This window comes from Vombatus ursinus, unplaced genomic scaffold (assembly GCF_900497805.2).
Source record: "Vombatus ursinus unplaced genomic scaffold, bare-nosed wombat genome assembly UNPS02009205.1, whole genome shotgun sequence".
Taxonomy (NCBI): Eukaryota; Metazoa; Chordata; class Mammalia; order Diprotodontia; family Vombatidae; genus Vombatus; species Vombatus ursinus.
In genome coordinates this window covers 35,602,130-35,626,993 of record NW_020948983.1, presented here as the reverse complement: position 1 = coordinate 35,626,993, position 24,864 = coordinate 35,602,130, and the positions used below count along the sequence as shown (strand labels likewise).

At 39.2% G+C, this 24,864-nt stretch overlaps 1 long non-coding RNA gene across 1 annotated transcript in view; it reads left to right on the top strand.

The window, feature by feature from the left end:
* Positions 1-24,864, top strand: part of LOC114035707 — an 83,544-nt gene that overhangs the window by 15,375 nt on the left and 43,305 nt on the right. The window contains exon 2 of the long non-coding RNA XR_003568246.1: positions 15,445-15,629. This is a non-coding gene — a long non-coding RNA (uncharacterized LOC114035707). The remainder of the gene's footprint in view (positions 1-15,444; positions 15,630-24,864) is intronic.

Genomic DNA, 24,864 nt, shown 5'->3' with positions numbered 1-24,864 from the left:
TCTATCTATCTATCTATCTATCTATCTATCTATCTATCTATCTATCTATCTATCTATCTATCTTATATATAATTTTTTCCCTCCAACTACCCTAATACCGACAAAGTTCTCATGAGTTATAAATATCATGTTTCCATTTAGGAATGTAAACAGTTCAACCTTAATAAGTCTCTCATGATTTCTCTTTCTTGTTAACCTCTTCATATTTCACTTGAGTCTTGTATTTGAAAGTCAAATTTTCTATTCATCTCTGGTCTTTTCATCAAGAATGCTTGAAAGTCCTCTATTTCACTGAATAGCCATTTTTCCCCCTGAAGGATTATATTCAGTTTTGCTGGGTAGATGATTCTTGGTTGTAATCCTATCTCCTTTGACCTCTGGAATATTATATTCCAAGCCCACTGGTCCCTTAATGAAGAAGCTGCTAAATCTTATGTTATCCTGATTGTGTTTCCCCAATACTCGAATTGTTTCTTTCTGGCTGCTTGCAATATTTTCCCCTTGACCTGGGAACTCTGGAATTTGGCTACAATATTTCTAGGAGTTTTCCTTTGGGGATCTCTTTTAGAAGGTGATTGTTGTATTCCTTCCATTTATATTTTACCCTCTGGTTCTAGAATATCAGGACAGTTTTCCTTGATGATTTCTTGAAATCATCTAGGCTCTTTTTTTGATCATGGCATTCAGATAGTCCAATAATTTTTAAATTATCTCTCCTGGATCTATTTTCCAATGAGATATTTCATATTGTTTTCTATTTTTTCGGTTTTGTTTTACAGTGTCTTGATTTCTCATAAAGTCACTAGCTTCCAATTGCTCCATTCTAATTTTTAAGGAAGTATTTTCTTCAGTAAGCTTTTGGACTTCCTTTTCCATTTGGCCAATTTTGCTTTTTAAGGCATTCTTCTCATCATTGGCTTTTTGGACTTCTTTTGCCATTTGTGTTAGGCTATTTTTCAAGGTGTTATTTTCTTCAATATTTTTTGGGGTCTGCCTTAGCAAGCTGTTGACTTGTTTTTCATGATTTTCTTGTATGACTCTCATTTCTCTTCCCAGTTTTTCCTCTACTTCTCTTACTTGCTTCTCAAAATCCTTTTTGAGTTCTTCCATGGCCTAGTTGCCTGTGATTCTTCCTCTGAGGGCTGCTCCAGCTTCACTGAGGCCTGTTTTGCCTTCACACCCATGCCAAACTGCAAAACATATATCCATATTAGCCATATCACAAAAAGCAAGAAAAATAAAGAAAATAAGAAACTTGCACCTCAATTTGCACTCAGAGTTCAATTCATATTTTTCCTGAAGGCTTTGGATATGGGAGCTTTGACTTTGTTGTCTTCTTTTGATTGTGTGTTTTGATCTTTGTCTCCAAAGAAAGATTCTATGGCTTTTTTTGTGAGGTTTGCTCATGATTCCAGTCAATTGCTTGAGTTATAAACTGTTTGTAAAGGTAGGGGTCTACTTCCAGTGTGGAGAATGTACTGTCTCAAGTTTTGGGAGTTTTGTGCACCTGTTTTCAGAGATACTTCTAGCAGGAACTGTACATTTTCAGTTCTTCCAAGGTGGTATGATAAGGGACAAGGTATTTACTCCTTTCTTGGCCTGTGCTCTGGTCTATGAGTGACCACAAGCACTCTTTTATGTCTTGGAACTCTGAGGAGGATTCTCTCTCCACCACCACTACAAGCTCCACCACGCCAGCACTCCACCTCTCCCCAGGACTGCTATCCAGAACTGTGACCCAGATCTAAGCACAGGCAAAGCAAGAAAATCCTGCACCAGCAAAGAGATCCCTGCAATCCCCCTCTGATCAGTCACTTGATTTCCCCCTCAGTCTGTGGGCTGGAAGCTGTGGAAGCAGCCACCGCCCCAGTGTCACTTGTGGGGACTGGGGCTGGGACTGAGCCTCTCTCTCACTGCAGTCACAGACTTTTCCTACTGACCTTCTAAGTTGTCTTTGGCATTTGTGGGTTGAGAAGTCTGGAAACTGCCACAGCTGCCTGTCATTCAGTCCTCTGAGGCCTGCTCCAGGTTTGCTGAGGCCTGTTTTGCCTACACGCCCATGCCGAACTGCGTTCCTCTCCCTGCCCGGCATGATATACGTTTCTGATAACCATCCAGGTTGTCTTGGTCTGGAAATTTGTTTCACTCTGTCTTTTTGTGGGTTCTGCTGCTTTAGAATTTGTTTAGAGCCATTTTAATAGGTATTTGGAGGGGTTTGGGGGAGAGCTCAAGCAAGTCACTGCTTTTACTCTGCCATCTTGGCTCTGTCCCCTGAAATGTATTTCTTTATAATGGTATGAAATATAAGTGAATTTTAATGATCATTCTAAATAGGAGGAGTTACTAAAGGGTGGAGGATAAGTCAAGAATATTGAAATCAAGAACTGAGCAGATTTTCCTTTTTTAAAAAATTCTATTTTATTATTTATTTTAATATTCTTTTCTTTTTAAAATTTTGAGTTCCAAATTATCTCCCTCCTTCCCTCCCAACCCTTCCTCACCCACTGAGAAGGGAAGCAAAATTATATCAGTTATACATGTGAAATCATGCAAAACATATATCCATATTAGCCGTATCACAAAAAGCAAGAAAAATAAAGAAAATAAGAAAATTATACTTCAATTTGCACTCAGAGTTGATCAGTCCTCTCTTTGGAGGTAGATAGCATTTTTTCATCATGCTTCCTTTGAAATTGTCTTGTATCATTGTATTGATCAGAGTAGCCAAGTCTTTCATAGCTGATCATCATTACAACATTGCTGTTACTGTGCACGATGATCTCCCAGTTCTTCTCACTTTACTTTGCATCAGTTCATACAGGTGCCACCATGTTTTTTTCTGAAACCACACCCTTCATATTTTTTTACGTCACAATAGTACTCCATCACAATCATATGCCACAACATGTTTGGTCATTCCCCAATTGATGAGCATCCTCTCAATTTCTAATTCTTTGCTGCCACAAAAAGAGCCACTATAAATAATCTTGTACATATAGTTCCTTTTCCTTTATCTTGGTTCTCTTTAGTGCACAGACCTAATAGTGGTATTGCTAGGGCAAAAGTTATACACAGTTTTATAGCTCTTTGGGCATAGTTCCAAATTGTTCCCCAGAATGATTGGACCAGTTCATAACTCCACCAACACTTTATTAGTGTATCTATTTTCCCTCATCATCTCCAGCATTTGTCATTTCTGATAGGTATAAGGTGGTACCTCAGAGTTGTTTTAATTTGCTTTTCTCTAACCAATAGTGATTGAGAGCATTTTTTCATATGACTACAGGTGGCTTTGATTTCTTCTTCTGAAAACTGCCTGTTCATATCCTTTGACCATTTATCAATTGGAGAATGGCTCTTATTTTAGTAAATTTGACTCATTCTGGTTGAGAAATGAGGCCTTAATCAGATAAATTTGCCTTTATTTTTTTTGATATTACTTCATTGTCTATGGTACCTTTTAGCAAAATGTAGTTTCCCTGCTTATCTCTTTTAATTAGGTCTATTTTTGCTTTTGCTTTGTCTGAGATCATGATTGGTACCCCTGCCTTGTTCTACTTCTGCTGAAGCATAATAGATTCTGCTCCAGTCCTTTATTTTAACTCTCTGTGTATCTTTCTGTTTCAAGTGTGTCTCTTGTAAACAACATGTTGTTGGTTTCTGCTTTCTATTCCATTCTGCTATCCACTTCTATTTTAATGGGTGAGCTCATCCTATTCACATTCAGTTATGATCACTAACTGTGTATTTTCCTTTATCCTGTTTTCTTCTGTTTATCCTTCTCTCTCTCTTTTTAACCTGTCCCTCCTTCAAAGTCTGTTTTACTTCTGACCACTGTTTCCCTTAATCCACACTCCCTTTTAACACCTCCCCTTTCATCTCTTATTCCCTTCCCTTCCTATTTCCCTTTTGGGGAGATTTCTATATCCATCTGAGTTTGTACATTATATATATATATATATATATATATATATATATATATTTCCTCTTTGAATCAATTCTGAAGAGAATGAGGCTCAAACATTGCCTGTCACACTCCACCCCACCCTTTTCTCCTCCACTATAAAAGTGTTTCCAAGCTTGCCTCTTTTATGTGAGAAAATTTTCCCCATTCTACTTCTCTATCCTCCCTTTCTCTCTGTGTACTCCCTTTCTCACTCTATTTTTTTTTTAGAGATCATCCCAATGTCATCGATTCACACTTGTACCTTCTGTCTATGTAGACTTCTTCTAACTGCCCTATTAATGATAAAGTTCTTAGAAATTACATGTATCATCTTCCCATATAGGAATAAAAATAGTTTAACTTTGAGTTCCCTATGATTACTCTTTCATATTTACCTTTCTATGCTTCTCTCGAGTCTTTTGTTTATCACATTTTCTATTCTGTTCTGGTCTTTTTTATCAAAAGTGCTCAAAAGTCCTCTATTTCATTAAATATTCATTTCCCCCCTGAAGATTATACTTAGTTTGTTGGGCAGGTTTTCTTAGTTGTAATCCTAGCTCATTTGCCTTCCAGAAGATCATATTATAATCTCTCCTCTTCTTCAACATGGAAACTGCTAAATCTTGTGTGATTCTGACTGTGGCTCTGCGATATCTGAATTGTTTCTTTCTTTCTGTTTGAAGTATTTTCTCTTTGACCTGGGAGATATGGAATTTGGCTACAATATTCCTGGGAGTTTTCATTTTGGGATCTCTTTCAGGGTATTGGTAGATTCTTTAAATTTTTATTTTACCCTCTGGATCTGAGATAGGCAGTTTTCCTTTAAAATTTCTTGAAAAATGATGTCTAGGCTCTTTTTTTGAACATGGTTTTCAGGTAGTCCAATAATTCTTATTATTTTAATATCTGTCCTTGATTTGTTTTCCAAGTCAGTTGTTTTTCAATGAGATATTTCACATTTTCTTCCATTTTTTCATTTTTGACTTTGTTTTAATGTTTTTTGATGTCTCATGGAGTCATCAGCTTCCACATGCCCAATTCTAATTTTTAAGGAATTATTTTCTTTACTGAGCTTTTGTACCTTTTTTCATTTGGTCAGTTTTGCTTTTTTTAAGGATTTCTTTTCTTCAGTGAATTTCTGTACCTCCTTTTCCATTTGGGCTATTCTGCTTTTTAAGGAGTACTTTTCTTCAGAGAATTTTAATGCCACTTTTACCATTAAATCATGCTTTTTTTTAAGGTATAATTTTCCTCAGTATTTTTTGTGCTTTTTTTTTTATCATTCTGTTAATTCTCTTTTCCTAATTTTCTTGCATAACTCATTTATTTCCCTAAAATTTCCTCTACCACTATCATCTTTCTTTAACTCTTCTAGGAATTCTTGTTGGGCTTGGGTCCAATTAGGATTTTTCTTTGAAACTTTGCTTGTAGCTGTTTTCACATTATTGTCTTCTTCTGAGTTTATGTCTTAGAGTGTTCTGCCACCATAGTAGCATTTTATGGTAAAGTTATTTTTTGTTGTTGTCATTGTTGTTTGATCATTTTCCCAGCCTATTTCTTGACTTTGAACATTATGATGAAATTGGGCTCTGCTTACCTGGAGATGGGGAGGCACTGTCCCAACCTTTTTTGTGCTGCTGTTTTCAGAGCTAGTTCTGGGGATCTGCAAGTTTTTGTTGTTTCCAAGGTGGTATGATCTAAGAGAGGTGTGGTTACTACTCTCCTGGTCTGCACTCTGGTCTTTAACCTACTCCCTTGCAGCCACAAGCCTTAGCACTCCTCTCTATCTTGAAACTGTGCCCAGGGTCCCTGCACCCTTTTAACTGACTACAAGTGCTCCTTTTCACTGTGGAACTGTGACCCAAAACTGTGTATGGGCAATATAGGTGCCACTCAGCACCTGCTGCACCTAGTGCCAGCAAAGTCTCCCCTTTAATCTGTTTCTGACAGTCCTCCAACCCCCTCATTGTTTCTAGGCTGAGAAATCCTGAAGCTGCTGCTGCTGCAGTCACCTTCAAAGCTCATGGCTGGTGCTGCTGCCATACCCTGGACTGACTCCCAGCCTAGTCTTATTGACCTGTTCTGCTGACTTCCTAAGTTGTCTTAGTCTGGAAAAATGTCTCACTCTGACCTTTTGCTGGCTTTGCCACTCCAAAATTTGATTTGAGGAGTTATTTTAAAGTTGTTTGGAAGGGAATGTTGGGAGAGTCCAGCTGGTTGCAGCCTTTAATCCACCATCTTGGTTCTTTCCCAAATGTATCATCAAGAATTGAGCAGATTTTCTAGAAGTGAAATTAATGTTGTACTTGGGAGAGGACCCCTCTTTCCTACTTCACCAACCTATTACATAAGAAAATAGAAATCTTTCAAAGTATCAAAGAAGAATAAATGTCTACTAGACCTTTTTTTAGGGCACATTTACATAACCCTCAACATACAGTTTAAAAAGAAAATTTAACCAAATTCATTGAAAATGTCATTTTGATACTAACATGTAATTAATTGTTGGGTTTTGATCTACACTGGACTGACCAAATTTAATTAATTTTTCATTCAGACAAGATGAACTTGTCCTCTGATGCTCAATGCCATGTCTCAGCCTCTTGATAAACAGTAGCACCTGGTTTACTCTGAACAGGAGCTGTTTGATAGCAGACCACAATTATGGTCTTTTCAAATAAGCTGCTTTATCTTTTCTTTTTCTATTTTTTGAGTTATTATTTTTGACGGGTTTATAGCTTAGAAGAGCTATTAAAACTGATTATTTGCATACAAACTGTTTCTGTAGCCTGAATCAGTTAAAGGTGAGTTCACATCTTTCTTTTTTATTTTATTTTTTTTTTACCCCTTTGAATACTTCATGTTCGCAAATGGGAGAGAGTTTAACAGGTGAATGAGTAGAAGATGACTTTGGAAAATGCAGAAAGTAACCTCAGAGTTACTCTTGTCCCATACTATCACTTCTTTCAAGTGAAAAATCACCTAAAGGTATAAGCTCTTTTGGAGCCAGGACTTTTAATATACTTTCCAAATGGGTCTGTAAGCACTTTAAAACCTGTTAAAAGCAACTTTGAAAGTCATTGGGGTTTTTGCAAAAGGCAAAAGTCACGCAGGAAGCTTGGAACTCTAGGTTTACAAGGTTATTTAAAAAAAGTTAAAAAAAACTTAAGAACATTTCAATATACAAAGAACAGAGAAGAGGATTATGTGTGAAATTGTGAACTTCTGTTGTTGTTCTATATTGTTTGTTGTGGTTGCTCAGTCATTTTCAGTTGCATCCAACTCTTCATGATCCTTTTTGAGGTTTTCTTGGCAAAGATATGGTTTGCCATTTCCTTTTCTAACTCATTTTATAGATGAGGAAACTAAGGCAAACAGGGTTAAGTGACTTGCCAAGGGTCACAAGCTAGTGTCTGAGGCTGAATTTGAACTCAGGTCATCCTAACTCCAGGATGCCACCTACAGATTAGGGAATGGCTAAACAAATTGTAGTATGTGAATACAATGGAGTGCCAGTTTGCCACGATGGTTTTATTGGGGTGTAGGTGTTGTGCATGCTAGGGCTTCTTGAGGTTACATATGAGAGTTGGGTGAAAGGTGGACACCAAAGGTAGATGAGCAGCCTTGAAAAGAGCTTGGCAAGCCCTTACACAAGAGGTGCTAGTCCTTCTGGACACGAACCCCAATGGCCATGAAGGCAACTGAAACAGGCAATGTGTACCAGTTAGAGCTTTATCAGACATTGAAGATGCCAAAGTCATCCTATGTATCTTGGGCCATCTCCAGTCATGTTGACTTTTGTCTAGCCACTGGACTTCAATGACTCTGGAAGAGAAAGTGAGGCTGATGATTTTGTGCAACACTGATTCATTTAAATCCAATTCATGCACAAATCAAGACATTCCCACGATGCTGTTGGTTCTCTTTGAAAACAAAGGATGAACAAAAATAATCTCTAGAATCAGGAGAGACTACTGTTTAAGACAAAACCAGCACAGTTCATTGATTGTTTGACATGGGAGATATAGTGTAAATTTCTAGTTACGCTTGTGTGCTGTCTACTCAGAGACAGAGAAGAGGTTAAATTAGTATACCAGAAGCCCCTCACCTTCACTACCTACATATTCTGGTATATTTCCTGGTATGTCTTATAATAACAACCACTGGTGGGCTGAGGGGGCTGAGACAAATCCTTTCCACTAAGGGTCCTCCACTGCTCTAAATCCTTGAATGTGGTCCAAAACAGGTTCCATGCTAGGGAAGCTTGGGTTCTAATAAGAATGATTTGGCTCCCTTTTCTCACACTCAGTGTCTTATTATACCGCCACCCTAGTGCTCCAAAGATAATTTATTTTAAGCCTATGTTTTGGCTCATGTCTAGAGTTTTCCCAAAGCAGGGAGAAGGAAAGTACTCAATGTACAATATAAATCAAATATGGCAAGGTATTTATTGCATATACACACACACAAAATTGCAGAGTAAAACTCTTACAAGTAGGCATTGATAGAAAGACAAACTAAACATGTAGCAATTATAGCTACAGTTTTATTTTGCCACAAGGTTGATACTTAAAGTCATCTAAACGTGAAGAAATTTGTGGAAATGCTAATTAGGCATTTTGCATTTTACCTTGTTTCTGTACTATCTCCCTCAAAGTCTGTGACTTCTGGCAAGTCAGGAAAAGAGATTGAATGTATCATTTAGCCAATGGCCATCTTCTCTAAGAAAAGCTGAAGTTAATTATCAGGGACTTTCCACCTTGCTTCCAATCAGCTCAATCAAATAATCCAGAATCTGTGAGATTTAAATTCACAAGGAGACCTTTTAGCTTAGACGCATCCATCTTGGGATCCATTCTCATTCACCTAAGATCAGGAAAGAACAAACACAGAGGGGGTAGCCGCAAAACCAGAATTGGGTTTGCTTAGTAAGACATGGGATTTAGCTGACAGAGTAGGGAAAAGGGACAGCTTCCCTTCCTCTACCACCTTTCCACCTGGAAGGTTGAAGGAAGACACAGAGATGGGTCTGAGTCACTTCCTTTTTCAATGGTCCACTGTATTAATTTTTTTTTGTTTTTAGGCAATTGGGGTTAAGTGACTTGCCCAGGGTCATACAGCGAGTAAGTGTCTGAGGTCAGATTTGAACTCAGGTCCTCCTGACTCTAGGGCTGGTGCTCTCTCCACTGCACCACCTAACTGTCCCTATTTTATTCTAAAGATGCAAAACTGGGCCTCTAGCCAAACACTGGGTGTCATAGCCTGGAGGGCAATTGGAAAGCCAGAGTTCAAAGGAGGAGATGTTTATACAGCCATATTCTGATAGGAAAGAAGGATAAAGGGAATTGAAATCCTTATTAAAGCCAGGGATTAGTGTTGAGGGATCATTGCATCCTTTGAGGATCATGAGTATACTGTGTTGAGGGAAAGAGATTGCTTCATTCCTTTCCAGCCTCTTCTTCTTACTTTCTGAATTTCTTTACTATGTCCCAGCAGCCTTGCTATTCTGGATCCCTTAAAACCCTTCCTCTGATTGTTCAATTCTCCCCCAAATCTCCATTTTAAGGACTATCCCAGGCTAGCCACGTTCGCTTGTTCATTGCTCTCTGGGATCCAATTTTGCCTCTCCAGGCATCTTTCTTCACCTTGACCAGTGTGGTTACCTACTTCTTCCCTCCCATTTCATCTTCCTTTTAAATGTTTCTGTCCCCATTAGAATGGAAGCTCCTTGAGGAAGAGACTGTTTTTCTTTTTTATTCAGTTTGTATTTTCATCACAGCACAGTGACTGGCACATAATAAGCACTTTGGTGAGACTTGCCATTATAAGTTCAAGTTTTTCTATTCTGCCATCATTTTTTGCTGTGCAGGCCATAAATTCTTCTCTCATAATTCCTAATTCTCTTTTAATCATTCAGGAACTGGGTGTTACAGTTCCACATCCTTCTTGAATTCCACAGGACTTTCTGTCTCATCAAATATTGGATCATTTCCCTTTGTCTTATAGTATTTATTCATAGATGCCTGAACTTAATTGCTGGACCTGGAGGCCATATTTTCTTCTGCTGTTAATATTTTTCCTGTTTTTTTAAATCTGCTTATGTTCAAGGTTTTTGAATTTTTCTTCTTCCTGGGATCTTTGATAATTTCATTCTTTTTTTTTCTCCTCCCACCTTATATTCCTCTATTACTCATTTTCTGACTCCCACTCTTTTGTTGGTGGTTTCCCTGGGAGCTGGATCTCAAAGCATCTTAGTATCTTTCCATACTGGTCAATTCATAGTTCACTAGCTTAGGTCTCTGCCTCAAGTGACTTTTGGGGAAACAGAACTGGCCCTAGCTGGATGCTGGGCTCTGCCCCTTAGGCTAAGTGGAGTGCTGCACAGCTTCCCAAACATGGTTTCCTTTCTCATTCCCTCTGTTCCTCAGTTCCTTGGCCAAGTAGTACAGAGTGCTGCCTCACTGGTGCTATTGCAGCTGGGGGTGATTCTGTCATTTGGAGTTTGGGTCTCCAAAACTCTGGGGAAGGGGGATCAATGAGGTGTAGGTTCAGCCTTAGTTCAAGCCCAAACACATGTTCTTTCTTGTTCCCTCTATTTCTCTACTGTCATGAAGAAATCTTTTTTTTTTCAGCCTAAAACAGTGCTACTGTAGGGCCAACCAATAAGGCCCCATCAAACTTCTATAGCCTGGAGCCTGGGTCTCCACAACACCCAAAAGAGGGAGGACAGACCAGAGTGTAAGGTTAGATTTTGTTGAAAGCACATAGTTCAGGTCCTCAGATCAGCTAGTGCAACCTTACTACTGGTATTGTAGTGGTCAGTAGGGGAGGAGAGCATTGCATAAGTTCAGAGTAGACACAAGCTTATGTTTTTTTTTTTGTTGTTGTTGTTTTTACCTTTTGGGTTCCAGTTGTCTTAGACCTTGGAAACAACAGAAGTTACTTTATCTTTGGTGCATAATTTCTGTTTTGGAGAGCTTTGGGAGGTCATGGGGATCAGAGACAATGTTCAGCCTTCCATCTTTTTGGTCATGTAAACACACAATAAGCATTTTTTAAATGCTTATTGTTATTGTTGTTGATTTCAGCAGGGGACTAAAGTTACTAAAGGTATTTATAGCTAGCCCTGAGTCTAGCGTGGTCCTTTTTGCTGTAAGACCTCTAGGATTTAAAGGGACAATGGATTCCATTTATCCAAATTTTTTTATTTATTTAATTTTTAATTTATGGAATAAAACAAGCATTTCCATAACATAGTATAATAAAAAAGATGATTGCACATGAAACTGCAAATCTATTATGTACAACTTGCTATTCCTTTTAAATATATAATAAAGTTATCATGTAAATTTTCTTTTTTTCCCCCTCCCAGCTACCCTAGAGATGGCTACCATTAGACACAAATATCTGTATCTCTCTATATGTGTGTATGCATATGTATGTAAAATTATTCTATACATGCTTCTATTTATCAGTTCTTTCTCTGGATGCAGATAGCGTCTTCCTTAATATGTCCTTTGTGGTTAATTTGGATATTTATAATAGTCAAAATGACTTATTCACTCAAAGTTGTTCTTAAAACAATATTACTGTTACTGTCTACAGCATTCTTTTGGCTCTGCTCATTTCACTCATTATTTTATGCATCTATATATGTTTTTCTAAGATCACTGAGATCATCATTTCTTATGGCACAGTAGGATTCCATCACAATCATATACCACAACTTGTTCAGCCACTCCCCAATTGATGGCAATCCTGCAATTTCTAGTTCTTTGCCACCACAAATAGAGAGGCTATACATATTTTAGAACATATAGGTTCTTTTCCTTTTCCCCTAATCATATTTGTAAATAGACCTATCAGTGGTATTGCTAGGTCAAAGTACATAGGTAGTTTAATAACTCTTTGGGTATAAATCCAGATTGCTCTCCAGAATGGTTGGATCAGTTCACAATTCTACCAACAATGAACTAGTTATTTGTCCCACATCCCCTCCAGCATTTGTCACTTTCCCCTTCAATCATTTTAGCCAATCTGATAGATGTAAAATGATATCTCAAGGTTGTTTTAATTTGCATTTCTCTAATCAATGATGATTTAGAACATTTTTCCATATGACCATAAATTGTTTTGATTTCTTCATCAGAAAACTTCCTGTTCATGTCCTTTGACCATTTATCAATTGGGCAACGACTTACATTCTTATACATTGTACAAAGTTCTTTATATATTTGAGATATGAGACCTGTCACTGAGAAACTGTCTATAAAATATTTTCCCCAGTTTTTTTGCTTTCTTTCTGATCTTGGACATATTTTTTATTTGTACAAAATCTTTTTAAATTTAATGTAATCAAACTTATTCATTTTGTACTCCAATCTGCTCTCTATGTCTTGTTTATTCTTTTGTATTATTATTTAAATGGTTTCCATTTCAACAGGGAAACCTGACAAGTTTACCTTGGTAGTTCCAGGTTCAATTCTCAGAGTCAGAGAGTGTTAGTGGTATATTCCCAGGTTGTGGAAACATGTCTTCCTCAGTGGGGTCAATGGTCTTCCAGTGGTTGGAATTTTCTAAGATCTCTGGAGCATCTGGTTTTGGCTTCTTCACATAATTCTGTAGTCCCAAGAACAGAAAGTATGACAAGTTCTTACTGGAAAGTCTTCCCTCTAAACAGCACTGCAGCCAACAGGTTGTATACAGAGAAGGTATGATCATATGATAGTCAATATTGAAATGATAAAGAGGGAGAATGGGAAGATTAGAGGCTTTACTTTCTCAGATTGGGCTCACTTACTCCAAGGGGAAAAATAGCAAATGGTACAAAAAAAACCCCATCAATAGAGAAACATCTCATCAACTTTCTAATACTGAAGAGTTATAATTACACAGATCTACATTGGAAATGGGTTTATTACAGTCAGAATTTCAAGGTGCCTGTTATGCACGGTCAATGTGCTGTTGGTCAAGGTATTAGGGATAAGGTTCTAATACCTAAGGAATAGATTAAGTGCTGGAACCAGGACTACAATTTACTGATGAGTCAGGCTTATTGAATCCCTTAACTCAAAGAAAGGTTCACCTCTCATGTAAGGCCATAATTTAGTCTTAGAGAGTTGCCTATAGCATTAAATTTAATGTAATCAAAATTATTAGTTAAGTGACTTGCCCAGGGTCACACAGGACCAGTATGTATCAGAGTAGAGACTTGAACCCAGTTATTCTTGGCTTCAGGAACAGCTCTTTGTCCTCAGAAATACCACTGTAATATCTGGATGGTCTGGGACATCTGATTACTGACCAAGATAAGTCAATTCTTCATCACCTCCTTACTCGTCTATCCAACTATTCATTTACTGCAGTCAGTCTTGTTCCTTGCACACCATATCTAATTATGAACAAAACTTGCTGGAAGTCAGAAGCTCAGGGAAGCACTGGAGGAGAAAAATAAATAAAAATCAAATCAAATGCAGCTCAAGATCAGAGTTTTATGTGAACAAATAAAACTCTTTCAAGGATAGAAAAAATGTAAAATGTTTTAAAATCTCCTTTTGATTTATATGTTTTAACTCAATGGGAAATTCCAAGAATCAGAATTGGGCACTTTGGTAGATATGATCCAAATGAATTGATCTATTTGTCTGTTTGTCTATCTATCTATATATCTATCTATAACTATCTATCTATCCACTTATGTAGGACTAGATTTGTGATTTCATTGGTAACAGAGATTCCCCCTACAAATACAAATCTGCATTTTCTCTGCAATTTACAGTCTTAGAGAGTTGACTAGAGCCTTGAAAGGTGAAATGACTTGCCTAGGGGTCATGCAACCAGTGTGTTTCAGAGGCAGGACTTGAACGCAGCTCTTCCTGACTCTGAGGTCAGCTCTCTATCCACTCCACTGCCATACTGCCTTAATGAATAATAGCTCACATTTATGTAGTATTTTAAGCACATTTACAAAGCACTTTATATGCATGATTTCATTTGATCCTTACAACAACTTTGCAAGAAAGGCGATATTATTATCAGCCCAATTCTACAGGTGAAGAAACCAAAGCTCAAAGATGTTGAATGACTTGCCCAGATTGACTCAGGTAGGAAGCACCTGAGGTGGGATTTAAATCTTGATCTTGACCACACTCCTAGGGCTCTATCCACAAGTGCAAGTCAGGTGAATTATTTACTTTCCTCTCACTCTGTGCTAGTTTTCCTTAACTTCAGTAATTTTTTCTAAACACAGTCCTACAACGCACACACACACACACACACACACACACACACACACACACACACAAATGCATGCCCCTGAATGCACACACACACATACTCTGAATGACTCTAAATCATTGACCTCGATCGTAAATTGAATCCACCTTTTAGAGAAAGATTTATATGTTGATTCTCTTGAAAGGTGACTTTTGAAGTTCTCTTTCTCTAAGGTTGACATTAGGAAGAGGGAGGAGAGGTAGTGATGTGGAAGGCTGAGCAGAGGAAATGAGCAATGATGTGACGGATGATCCAGAGGAAGAAAGGACTGGGCCGGCAGCATGGACGTGGACACAGGGAGGTTATACTAATAAGCCTGAGGTGACTATAGGGATTCACTGGCTCCTAATTTTAGAAATGATGTCATTTCTACATTATTTGTGTGCTTGTTGGACGAAATGGACCTTTGTAATATTTCTGTTATGATAATATGAAAGGCCAGTGCTGCAGTGACGCCAGAATATAAGCCTTGGTGTCAGGAATATCTGGGTCCATATACCATGTCCATATTCCTGACATGTACTGGCTGTGTGAATGTGGGCAAGTCACTTAACCCATCACTGCTCCAGAAGAGTGACTCTGTAATTACAAATTAGTGATATTAATCATGGATGAGTGGCATCTGAATCTGTAGAGAGTTCCTACACCAAAACATGATTAAAGATATGCCTACTATTGAAAAATGTATCCCCAATTTTGGGGAATTCAGATTGCCCTGACAAACCTTCCCTCTGTGATTGTCTAAATTTTCAATTGAGATGCTATTCAGAAAAACAGATTCTGACCTGCCAGTATAGGCACTGGGCCAGATAACTGATGAACAGAGGGAGTGGGACAGGTCACCAGGACAGGATACAGTGTGTGTGTATGTGTGTGTGTGTGTGTGTGTGTAGAACTCCACCAAGACTGAGAGAAACAGCATAGCACTCAGCTAGGTCCAGTTCTGACCACCCAAAAGTAACATTGGGAAGAGATCTAGGCTAGTGTGAGAGGAGGCTGATGCACTTTGAAAGCCAACCCTCAAGGAAACCACAATCAGGAAGTGAGTGAGAAGGAAAATAAGAGAGGAAAAGAAGTCTGAAAGTATCAAAGATTTCAGGAAAAAGAAGTCTCAAAGGCCTTGAACATAAGCAAATAAATCAACAGGAAAAAGAGTAACAATAAAAGGAAACAGGAGATGCTATTTGGGAGGTTTTGTATCATTTAATTCCTGTTTTATTTAGGAAATTCAATTCAATAAGTATTTATGAAGAACTTACTACATATCAGCCACTGTGGTAGTCCCTGGCGATTCAAAGTCAAAAGTGAAATTGTTCCTTGCCCTTAAGGAGTTTACATTCTACAGAAGAGGAAAAAGCTTGGCAATGGTGATGTATACCTAAAACCTTAGGTGCCAGTTCAAGGTAAGGTAAGTAAAAAAGCATTTATTAAACATATATTAGGTTCTAGACATAGTCCTAGAATATTCTCAGGTGTTGGTAATGCAAATAAAAGCAGAAAGAAAGAAAATCTCTGCCCTCAAGGAGCTTACATTCTAATAGGAGAAGACAGACCACACATAAAAGGAGGCTGGATAGTAGCAGGGGGAGAGGGAATGAAGGTACCCAGTGAGGAATTGTAAACAAAGTCTTGGAGGAGAGTGAAGAGTACAGCCTGGAGAGGAATGAAAAATGGGTGGCCTGGACACCTTCCTTAAAATGAAGGTTCTTGCAGGAAATAGCCAATCAGAGAGAAGGACTATAGGGGAGGTTGAGACTGGTTGATCTCTTGAGTGCTGGAATTCTGAGCTGCAGTGAGCTATGTTGTTGATCAGGTATCTGTATTGTTTAGCATTAACATGAAGAGCTCCTAGGGGTGGGATCCAGCAACATGCGTAAAGAGAGGTGAAGCAGGTCAGTTTGGAAATTATGTAGGTCATAATTCTCATGCTGATCAGGCCCGTGAATGGCCCCTATACGTCTAACCTGGGCGAGATCAGGGGATTGATCCCTATTCGTAAAAGGGAGGGGAGAAGACCCAGACATAGCTATCCACCTCCAACCACCAGCACAGGAATCACAGAAACCTATGAGTATATATGCTAGGCAGCAGGTTTATAAAATTCCCTTGTCATAGAAATTGTTAGAGACCTCTGAACACTGTGGGAATTTCAACTAGTACAGAAGTCTCTCTTCCATTGTTCACCAATTTGTGCCTTTAAAAAATAGGTTCTGTTAGAATTATGCCACAAATTTGTTTATGGATGATTAAAGATGTCATAACTTTCAGTGTCTTCAATGTTCAGCTATGCTTTGAGTCTCTTGGAGAACTCACAAAGTACAAAATACCCTTTGAAAAAGAATCCACTTCCCTACCCCAAAATTCATTAAGTAGAAATTGGCTGAACACAGCTTGCTTGTTCTATCTTACCTAAAGAATTATTTTTGGTTTGAGATCCTTGCCTGACAAATTTTTTCCTCAAATGAATATAGATCTTTCAGTGCAACTGAAACCTCCTGAAGGAAATGCAAGGGGATGATGGGAGTGGGAGAGCTCTCGCCTACCTCATCATTTTGGCCACCAGGAGCCTGTAATGAAAGGCTCTCTCAAGGCAAAGGATCCAGCTTTAAGCCTTATGCTGTCCTGAAGAAACTTCTATTTTTGGTTTCTCTGTAAAAAGAAAAAAGGGGAGTGAAAGCTTCGTGAAGTGATGACAGAAATTCAGCTCCTAAACCAGGAACATCTCTGAGAGGTGTCTCATGTAAAGGAGGAAGTACTGAGTAGATTGTAAAGTGGACAGAGGATCTTTGCCTACTAGTTGTGTGATCTTGAATCAGTCACTTAAGATCACCCAACCTCTATGTCCTCACCTGTGAAATGGGGATAAGAGCTGCCCTGGATTATTGTGAAGATCTCATGAAACAATGGACATGAAAGGACCAGGAGCTGAACCAGTCCAGTTTTGGGGATAGAAATGGAAATAGAAAGGCCAAAGTCGTCAATTCTAGGCTTCAGGTGATCTGTCATCATTGTGATGATGAAGATGAATGAAGATCACAATTAAATTAAATATAAGCAAGTAATGAGAAAAAGTAAGTGATTCTTAGCAGCCCTCTGTTACCATTACAGTATCCTTCCTCCCCATTCTGCTCCTGTTACCACTTTCCCTATACTGTGCTACCGTTACCACACTCTCTTCCTCCTACTCTGGTCCCATTGTTTTTGTGCCTCAGTTTACCTTTATTTCTCATGGAACGTGACTAAGATGAGAGGTCTGAGTTTTCTCAAACAAGATTAGCTTTTACAGAGATGAAGCTCGAGGCAATTGAAATATTATCAAACCCTAGGGATCATGCTACAAATATCTTGTCTTCTCAGTGTTCCAAGACTAGATGCACTTCCACAGAGAGCGAGGCTGTAGTAATGGGAATATTCTAAGATTGTCCTGTCACAAGTATCTTGTCTTCTGAGTGCTCTGAGACTAGATGCATATCTGCAGAGATTGGAATGTTCTCAGAATTTATGTCTCCGACCACAAATATCTTGTCTTCTGAGTGCTATATAGTTATGGTGACATTTTTCCTCACCCCCTTCCTGGAGGTGAGAGGTCCCCAGGTCTTACATATTGCACATGTTTTCCAAATGCATCGATCAGTTGGACTGACTTTTTTATTTTCCTCCCTCACACATACATCCCCATGCTCACTATACAGGATCCTCAGGGATCAGTAAAGGGAGGGAAGGGGGATAAAGGAGGGAAGGGGATAGGCAGGGGATGAGGGGCAGGTGGACTTTGAGCTGCTCACAGCCTCCTCTCCTGACTTTGGGTAATGGATAACTCACCCATCATCTTCCCTCTGCTACCATAATTGCAGAAGCAGGAGTGGGGTGCACAGGACTGAAGGCCATTTTTGATTTTTCTTTGTTTTATGGGTTGCCATCATCACAGAATTCATCACAGAATGTCCAGTCTAGTGGTGCCTTTCCATCCCAAGTTAGATTATTCCTCAGAAAGCAGTCATAGTGTGTTTCTGGTACTGTACTAGGCACATTTCCAGAGTGGTAGAACCTTCTAGAGCTTGTACTCTGCTGGCATAGTTTTTGAGAACCCAGAGTCACCTCCATAAAACCATGAAGCACTGGGAGTATAACTATTAAAGAAAGAGTGGAATACAAGAGGCTCATCCCAGAACCAGGCAAAGCATTTCCCAAAACTATATGGATTGTTCTCTTACTTATCCCAAGCTTCTTGAGCTTCCTGTCTCATGCAGCTCCTTACAGCAGTAGAGGTCTTAAAAACAAAATGCCAGATCATGATACTTGAGGTCTTACGAGAGCCCATAAAAGCCCTGAATCCAGGCCACTCGAAAGCTAGCTGTGATGGTTTGCTCCCTCTACTAGTTTTCTCTCCTTTGAGCTCACATGCATAGACAAAAGGTCTCCTGTTGTCTCCATGAAACTCCACTGCAGGTTTTTAAAGCTGATTGAAGCCTGCCCATTGCCTTGGCCATTATGGCCCTCAAAGGCTCGTACTATTTTGAGACTTTGATGCACAGTGCTAAGATCCTATGCCCTTGGAGCTGGATGGTTACTCTTAGAGCATTGTTTAATCATTGGAAAAAGAGGGATACCATGCATCCTAAAAAGATCCAGTGCTCAAACCCTAAATTAAAGACATGAGGAGCTGATGTAAAAATCAATTACTGTGGGTTTCGATGTCTGCAATCCTAGAGAAACAAATGGCAAACCAAGTCTGTCTATAATGCTGAGCAAATTGATCTCTACATTTTCCTCTGATGTAGGAAAGTGTGGAGAGATGTTATTAGAAGAGAGAGATTAAAAATAACCATGCAGGAAGCTTTCTAATTTGAAAAATGGACAGAGAGAGGCATGTTCTAGCCTTTCCCAAGTAGAGTGCTGAGGCAAATGGATGAACTGAAGAAGCCTAGGTGACTCACAACTTACAGGGATTCATAGAATTATAAAATGTTAGAGCTGGGACAGACCTTAGAAATTATCCTATCCAACCATTTCATCGTATAGATGAGAAAATTAAGTCTCATAAAGGTGATTTGACTTACATTAATTCACACTTACAATGCTTAATCAATTATAACCATGCTATTACTTAGCCCCTTAAAAAAGGCAATGGACAGACTCATCAGTTAGCTTTCTGATACACTCTAGTACAGAAGGTCTTAGGACCTTGGATCTGGGCCCCTGAAGGCTTCCTGCAGCCCTATAAAGCCCTTCTCATAGGGCCTCTCTTGGTTTGGGCACAGTTCTAAGCATTGTCCTTTGTTCTCTAAGAGGACCATGACATCAGAGAGGAGCTATCATGACATGCAAGTAAACTGGATTTATGTGAGGGAGGACTGTGCAAAGTCACCAGCCTCACTTTCTTCTCTGGAGCCATCTGGGTCCAGTGGTGAGATATAGATCAAGATGACTGGAGATGGTCCTGTTTCCTCATGACTTGATAGTTATTGTTGCTATGTGGAACATAACCCATAGATTCAGGACCTCTTAAATCCTTGTTTCAATATTTCAAAAGGTCTCCAACTTCACTCTTGCAGGTTCGTGACACCTCTGATTCATTAGGCGATCTTCATGAGTTGCTGTCCACTACGCCTTCCTTTCTCCCCCCCCAAAAAAAATCATTACCTGCTAGTCAACTTTCTGGTAAGGTACCTCCCTGAATTTAAGCTAGGCTGACCTTTGGTTGGCAGATACACCACTGGACTGGTACTTGAGGACCTTTCATCTTGGTAGAACATGCCAGAGTCCACACATCACTGATAGTCTTTGAAAATTTAGGTTCAACACCAGATTATGATGAGGCAAGTTAATCACACTTTAGTGGCTTTAAGTAAACAGAGTTAAATATGTATTTGCTGGATATTCTGTTTCCCTGACTAATTGATTTATATCCTTTAAGCAGCAAGCAATCAATCAATAGGAATTTATTAAGCATCTACTATGTGCCAGACCCCATCGTGGATTACTGCCTTGTCATGGTAATTCATTGAAATCTGTGGTCTATAGGGTTACCTAAGATAGCCTTGTCATAGTAGAGAGTTCTGACAAAAAGGTGATCCACTGGAGAAGGAAATGACAAACCATTCCAGTATCTTTATTAAGTAAACCCCATGGAAAGTATTAAAATGTTAAAAGATATGACCTTGGAAGATGAACCTCTCAGGCTAAGGGGTCTGCTGTGCTATGATCCACGGGGTCAAGAAGAGCTGGACATGACTGAATGAGTGAACTACAAAGAAGTGGCAGGCACTAATTTCTGCTACAAATATGTAAGTGTACTATTATATTTGTAGCTCATTTCAATTCAGCAAACATTTATTAAGCACCTAATATGTGCGAGGCATGGTCATAGGCACTGGAGATAGAAAAATTAAAACACTCCCTTCTTTAAAATAGCTCCCATTCTACTGGAGGGATGTAGAATGTGGAGAAGGAAATTCAAAGAGTAATTTTTGTGCAAGTACAATAACAACTGAGGGAAACTAGGAAAGGCCTCCTCTAGGAGGCACATGAGCTAAACCTTGAAGGGAGATAGAGATTCCAAGAATCAGAGGTGGGGATGGGGTGCGATCCAGGCAAAGGCAATATAGCCTGTGAGAAAGCATGGGGAAGGGATATGGAATGGCCAGTTGAGGAACAGTAAGTAGGCCAATCTGGCTGGAATATAGAGTGTATGAAGGAGAATTATATAAAATAAGTCTAAATAGTTGGGAGGCAAAGTAGATAGAGAGCTGGACTTGGAGTCGGAAAGACCTGAGTTCAAATGTGGCCTCACATACTTACTAGCTGTGTGACCCTGGACAAATCACCTAACCTCTGTTTTCTTCAGTTTCCCCAACTATAAAATGGAATTAATAATAGCACTGACCTCTCAGACTTATTGTGAGGATCAAAGGAGACAATATTTGTTTTTTTTAAGGCAACTGGGGTTAAGTGACTTGCCCAGGGTCACACAGCTAGTAAAGGAGATAATATTTGTAAAGCTCTTAGCACAGTGCCTGGTACATAATAGGCATTAAATAAATGCTTGTCTTCTTTCTGGAAAAGTAGGCTGGAGCCAGATTGTGAAGAGATTTATATACCAAAGCATTTTATCCTAGATGTAAGAGGGAGCCATGGAAGGCTCTTGAACACGGCAGTGACATGGTCAAACTCATGCTCTAAGCAGATCACATTGGCAACTATGTGGAGTATGGTTTAGAAGAGGAAGAGACTGGAAACTGGGAGCCCGTTTAGGAGGGTATGCCAATAGCACAGAGGAGAAATCACGAGGACTTGAATCAGTGAGATGGCCAATATGAGCAGGGAGAGGAGGGCAAGTGCAAGAGACGCCTTGGTAGCAGAAGTGACAAGACTTTGCAATTGATTGGATTCAGAGGAGGGAGAGGAAAGAGTCAAGGATGCCTTGAAATTGTGAAGCGCTGCTACTGGAAGGAGGGTGATAAAATAAAGTTAATAAAATACGGTGTTTATCGTCATTTCTGTAAAAAGTTTGGCAGCAAGCCCTGGGTCAGGAATTCGGCTGCCTGTTATGTCATTGTTTTTATGGAGAAATCAGATTTGACTTATAATCTTTAGACCTCCAGGGCCTTTATCAGGAATTTAACCCACCATCAGTTCAAGGACTGCCTACAGTAAGTGGCCTCCCAGTGGCCTAAAATGGTTAGAGCACCTCCACAAGCTCCATGTTTTAGGGGAGTAAGCCAGATCAGGGTCGGGGAACCTGCAGCCTTGAGCTAGATGCTTAATGGGTTTTTCCCTTAACAACAACCTAGATTTTTCTCCTCAGTGTTTACATTTTTGAGGAGCTGGCCAGAAATCTCCTCCTCCTTTCCCTAACTCAGAATTATAACCAAAATATTTGTCAGAAGCCAAACAAGGATCTGAACTCATCTTGGGCTTCTTGGTAGTATTAGTGTTCTGGTTGGGGGTGGGGGGGGGGCGAGGGGAATCCCATTCAGAATAATTGGATGAAACAAAGATTAAACAAATGCCAGGAACCCTCCAAAAATACCTGGATTTCAACTATTCTTAATTTAAATAGTTGAGTGCTGCCATAATCTGTACTCTAAAAGGAAGAAAAAAATCTAGAAGACGTGATGATAAAAACTAACATCAGTGTTAAAAGGGCATGTGAATATAATTAGAGAATTGTCACATGAAGCTAGAGGAAGGAGAAAGCTTAGTATAAAGAGGTGGCATGCATAGTTAAGAGAAGGCATTGGTCTTCAAGTGATGGAAAAGACCCAATTTGAAGCCCCAAATACCTAGGCTGGAGTTCCAGACCTATCATCTTCTAGCTATGTGATCTTGTGCAAGTCACTGATCTTCTCTGAACCTCAGTTTAGTCATCTGTAAAATAAATATGTACATAATACACTACTTCTATAATGGAAGTTGATTTGGCCCATAAAGGTCATCCCAAGGACTGTGTTCCTGGAGTTCCCCTGGAAACTTCCAGGGATTCCAGGGACAATGTGAAATAACATTGGGTGCCCATTGGAGAGGATGAATTCCCTGGCCATGTAGTGAAACAGTGCTGAAAGGATTTGGCCTTTTGGCAGAACCTAAGTACTCCTCCCCTCCCCCTTCTCCCATCCGTGACATGGGGGAGGATAAGGTGCTGTGTCAGGTAAAAGCAGAGAGAGATTTCCACTGGGTCTCTCTTTCTTTGACATCCCCTATCTCCTGCAGTATCAGGTAACTCAGACTTCCAGTGCGGGGGGGTGGGGGGGAAGGACCCGACCTTTTCCACTTTTCCACTCCAGCAGAGTAGCGACCATGTCCATGTGGCAGACAGAGCAGGAGACTTAACTAGGGAGCTTATGTGTGCTTGGGCTCTTGGCTATTTGTTTTGCATTGTGTTTCCTTTCCTGATCTTTGGTGAATGAATATCCTGAGACGCATGTTTCTAGGCTTGGAGGCAACCTTATGACTATGAATGTTTCTTTTGGTGGGAGCTGAATGGTGGCAAGGGGAGGTCGTTCCCAGTAATGCTTACCTCTTTCTCTTGGAGAATCTGACCATTTACAAGATGACTGGCTCAAGCCTGACCTGTTTTACCAGAAGGCATTTACTCAGACAGTGAAGAGCCAAGGTGAAATATAAAATGCCTTATCAGTGTACCTCAAACTATTTTATATTTAGATGGTTTTTAAGAATCCACCTTTTGGCTAAGTATAAAGTAGCTGTTGCAGCTGCTTGTTTAGACGGAGACATACTGTTGATATTTCTGAGAACCTTTTGTGTTTTATCATTTATTTGTGAGAAATAAATACCTTTCCTATACCTGATTCACATTGTATATCAAGTAAGTTTCTATTTCTCCTTTTGGGGAAACCCTAGATGTGAGCCTACACCTGAACTTTAAGTAATTCTTTTTAAATAAATTTATTCATTTATTTTTAGTTTTCAACATTCACTTCCACGAGATTTTGAATTTGCAATTTTCTCCCCATCTCTCCCCTTCCCCCACCCCAAGACAACATGTAATCTGATATAGGCTCTAAATATACATTCATATTAAACCTATTTTGTAAACCTAAATTGTAAAGAAGAATTAGAACCAATGGGAGAAACCACAAAAAAGAAGAAACAGAGACAGAGAGAGAGAGAGAGAGAGAGAGAGAGAGAGCCAATAATATGCTTCGATGTGCATTCAGACTCCATAGTTCTTTTTCTGAATGTGGACAGCATTTTCCATCATATAATGTGACTGTTACTGTGTACAATGTTCTCCTGGTTCTGCTTACTTCACTCAGCATCAGTTCATATAAGTCTTTCCAGGTTTTTCTGATGTCTGCCTACTTATCATTTCTTATAGCACAACAGTATTCCATTATATTAATATATCACAACTTGTTCAGCCATTCCCCATCTGATGGGCAGTCCCTCAATTTCCAATTCATTGCCACCACAAAAAGAGGTGCTATAAATATTTTTGTACATGTGAGTCCTTTTCTCATTCTTATGATCTCTTTGGGATACAGCCCTAGAAGTGGTATTGCTGGGTCAAAGAGCATGCACATTTTTATAGCCCTTTGGGCACAGTTCCAAATTGCTCTCCAGAGTGCTTAGATCAGTTCACAACTCCACCAACAATGCATTAGTGTTCCAATTTTCCCACATCTTCTCCAGCATTTATCATTTTTCTGTTTTGTCATGTTAGCCAATCTGATAAGTGTGATGTGGTACTTCAGAGTTGTTTTGATTTCCATTTCTCTCATCAATAGTGATTTAGAGCATTTTTTCATGTGACTATAGATAGCTTTAATTTCTTCATATGAAAACTGCCTGTTCATATCCTTTGACCATTTATCAATTGGGGAATGACTTGTATTCTTATAAATTTGACTCAGTTCTCTATATATTTTAGACATGAGACCTTTATCAGAGGCATTGGTTGTAAAAATTCTTTTCCAGTTTTCTGCTTCCCTCCTGATCTTGGTTGCATCAGCTTTGTTTGTGCAAAACCTTTTCAATGTAATGTAATCAAAATGATCCATTTTGGATTTCATAATGTCCTCTATCTCTTGTTTCATCATAAATTCTTCTGTTCTCTATAAATATGACAAGTAAACTATTCCTTGCTCTCCAATTTGCTTGAAGTTTCAGCCTTTGTATCT